This window comes from Rhineura floridana, chromosome 11 (genome assembly GCF_030035675.1).
Source record: "Rhineura floridana isolate rRhiFlo1 chromosome 11, rRhiFlo1.hap2, whole genome shotgun sequence".
Taxonomy (NCBI): Eukaryota; Metazoa; Chordata; class Lepidosauria; order Squamata; family Rhineuridae; genus Rhineura; species Rhineura floridana.
Genome location: NC_084490.1, coordinates 30,328,505 through 30,332,395, shown reverse-complemented (window position 1 = coordinate 30,332,395; position 3,891 = coordinate 30,328,505). Strand labels below are relative to the sequence as shown.

At 40.1% G+C, this 3,891-nt stretch overlaps 1 pseudogene; it reads left to right on the top strand.

Moving 5' to 3' along the window:
* Positions 1 to 334: 334 nt before the first annotated feature.
* LOC133367716 (uncharacterized) lies at positions 335 to 1,783 on the top strand (annotated as a pseudogene).
* Positions 1,784 to 3,891: the final 2,108 nt, after the last annotated feature.

The following is a 3,891-nucleotide window of genomic DNA, read 5'->3' as shown; positions in this document are numbered from 1 at the left end:
ACTCACACACACACACACACACACACACACTTTTACTATTCCTTCATTCCTGTGCCCCCCGCGAAAATGCCCGCCAGTCTGACGAGTGGTGACGGTGACTAAACCTCAGATTGTTATAATTTGATCTCGTTAAGTGTGTGTAATATCTTTGTGATTTTACATCGTTCTTCTTTGTTTTTCTGAGGTGAGTTAGAGTATCACAGTTTTTTAGGCGTGCAGACTACACAAACTAACATTTTAAAAGGGATTTATTTATCCCTGTTATTCCTTTTTTATTTAATTATTAGTTATTATGAATATCTTTCTTTTTCTTATTCTTTCAGTCTTACTTAAGATGAAGCGAATAAAAGAAAGTGGTGCAGCCTTTAGAAAAAAGAAAAAGGCTAGGGAGGAAGAATTAAAAAAGAATGAAGGTGCACTACTGAAATACCTCAGTCGCGATCGTGAAACTACTACTACTGTTGATGAAGCAATTTCCGAATTCAAACCATCATCAAAGTCAAGTGATTCTTCAACTTCAACAAGTGATAAGGAGTGTAACGAACAAAAAATTCCAGCTAAAGATGTTGGTCTTTGGCCAAGTAAGATTAATGATGACACACAAATCTTACTGGTACGTGAAGGTGCGTCTGTCGTTCAACATCTAGATTCTGATTTTGGTGAAGTGATTCGTGAGGGTGCGTCAATCAAAGGATGAAACAGAAAACTTACAAGCGAGTGGTTTTTTTGAACTCTGCCAAATAATGAAAAAATGTTGAGGTCGTGGTTGGTGTACTCTCCTTCCAAGAAAGCTCTTTACTGCTTTTGTTGCAGACTATTTGCAGACAGAAGTCATTCAAATTTTGATTCTGCGGATGGATTTAACATGTGGTGGAAACTTAATCCTAAAATATTTAACCATGAATCTAGTGTGGCACATGTTCGATCTTTCACACAATGGAAGGAGTTGGAAATTAGAATCCGACGTGGAGCAACAATTGATAAAAAGGCACAAGAACAAGTTGAAAACGAAGTAAAGAAGTGGAGGGAGATACTTTCAAGATTGTTGGATATCATTAGATTCCTAGCTAAACAAAATTTGGCTTTACGGGGTCACTGAGAAGGAATTCATTACGAGACTGATGATGAACCTGAATCAATGGGAAATAGAGGAATTTTTTTAGAATTAGTTCATTTGTTGGCGAAATACGATCCAGTGCTACGTGAACATATTCTAAGGATCAAGATGGGAAAAAAGTTTGCTAAATCCTATATGTCGCCTACTATTCAGAACGAGTTTATAGAAATTTTGGGAGAAAAAGTAAGAAGCAAAGTTATCAAGCAAGTAAAAGAAGCAAAGTATTTTTCTATGATATTCGACAGCACCCCTGATATTTCTCATAAGGATCAAACGAGCCAAGTTTTACGCTACGTTATGATCGATGGAAATAAAGTGAAGGTTGTGGAATCATTTGTTGATTTCATGATTGAAACAAAAGGTAAAACCGCCGAGAATATTTCAACTATGATTTTGCAAAAATTAGAAAACGACGGAATTGATATTCAAAATTGTAGAGGACAAGCATATGATAATGCTGCTGTGATGGCTGGTCAACATGCTGGTGTTCAGAGACGTATCAAGGAAATTAATGGAAAAGCAGAATTTGTTGCATGTACAAATCACTCGCTGAATTTGGCGGTTGTACATGCAGCTTCTGTTGCTGTGAATTCTGTTACCTTTTTTGGAACTGTGGAGCGTTTGTTCACTTTTTTTTTTCTTCAACCCATCGCTGGGATATTCTGACTTCAGTCACTGGTCAAAGTGTCAAAAACTCAGTGGAGTGCACAGGGAGATGCTATGAGTGTTGTAAAGAAAAATTACTCAAAAATCTTAAGTGCTGTAGAACATTTAACTGGTGAAGAAGAAAATAGAGTTACCAGGTCAGATGCTGGCGTGCTGCTTGTTGCGTTACAATCATTTTCCTTCCTGTGCTTTCTTGGCCTGTGGGAATGCGTCCTTCTAGAAATTAACGACACACAGGTCTACCTCCAAATGAAAGGATTGAATATACAACAATGTGACATAAAACTCAATGCTTTAAAAGCATTTTTAACTGAAAATAGGGACGAATTAGTTAACAATTACGCCATAGATATTTGTGATGATCTGGGGATAGTCATGGATCGTCGCTGTAGAAAGAAGAAACTGATGGCAGGCGAAGAATCACGAGATGCTGAATTGTCATGCAAAACTGAGTTGAGGAGAGAATTTTTTTTTTCACTGGAGAGAGTGATCCAAGAAATCACCACGAGATTTCAACAGCTTCATGTTCTTGCTGAAAAATATGCCTTCCTTACTCCATTGAATCTTTTGAATGATAAATACGATGGTCAACTAAATCATGATCACGATGACATTAATAAGGAAGAGTTCCTCGTTGAGAGAAAAAGACTTCAGAGTTTTATTTCTGTTGCTGCTACGCAAGACAAAACAGAGACGTGGAAGGACAGTCCCCTTGAACTTTTGCAGTTTATTCTAAAATACAGTCCCGAGAACTCAGTTCCAAATATTGTAATACTACTGCGAATTTTCCTCAGAATTGCTGTAAGTGTTGCTAGTTGTGAGAGAAGTTTTTCTAAATTAAAGTTGATTAAGAATTACCTAAGATCTACAATGAGTACCTTGTATTTAAGATATCTTGCAATACTGTCTATAGAACAGCAACTGAGTGATAAAATAGACTTCGACAATGTCATCGACGATTTTGCTAACAGAAAAGCAAGAAAAATAACATTTTAGAATGTTGGAATTAAAGTTTTACTTCAAAAATAAACATAGTGTTTTAATTTATTTCTCTATATGTCGTTTTGACTTTTTGTAGTATTTTTGGAGTGTATTGAGAGGGGCGGCAAACTCAGGGACCGCCCTGGGTGACAAAAGCTCTACCTACAACGCTGAGTTATGCTGTTAAATATTAAACACTTTTCAAGGGTTTAATCCTGTCAGAATATGATTTGTTTTTAAATGAAATGACTGTTATAAGAAGAGAGAAGAGATGAAATTATCCACATTTACTGTTTCCCTGGATGCACAGAGGCCAGCCTGCCATCACAGTCTCTACCTCTCCAGTGGGATTTCCAGTTCCTCCCTTCCTTCCTCTCCCCCCACTGCCGCTGAGGAAGCCTGGGCTCTCATTGGGCCTGAAGGGCAGCCAATGAGAATGTGGGGTGGTGCTTGATGGGAAGGTGTGCAGAGTCCTTTCATGGTCCCTCCCATCCTGTCCTCTGCTTGGTGGGTTGTCAAGAGGCCCTCTCCACGCTACAGGGTGGGTTGCCGTGATGCACGTGTATGTATTCAAGCAGTTCAGAGCCGAAAAAATGAGGCTGGAGTGTGTGTGTAAGTAAATCTCATTTTATTAGAGTAATGGATACATCAAAGGCATTGCGCTTCATAGGAAACCCTACACTAACTCACTGAAGTCCCTAACTATACTCTAGACATGCTCTGCAGCGTGTGAAGGAAGTTGACTCAATGACCCCCACTTGGAGCGGCAAGCTTATATAGGAAATGTTTTTGAACGTAATCTCTGACTCCTTCGTAATTCCTGCCTTTGCCCTGTCCGTTTCTCGCGGCGGCGGGAACGAGGAGACAGGGGACGCGCTTCCAACTGTTCATCTGAAGACACCTGCTCCTGAGTAACAGGCTCAAGGGAACTGCTTGGAAAAGGAGGAGCTGGCACTGACTCTGAAGCTTTCTCCCCCAAGTCCTCTGCCTTAATTGGGGGCGGTGTGCTCAGCTCCTCAGAAAGGACGTTACTCATGGGAACTGGCTGAAGAGCAGGCTGCCCCCCTCCCGCAGGATCCTGGTCAGACACAACAATCCCCAACTCGGCTTCTCCTGGCTGCGGAGGT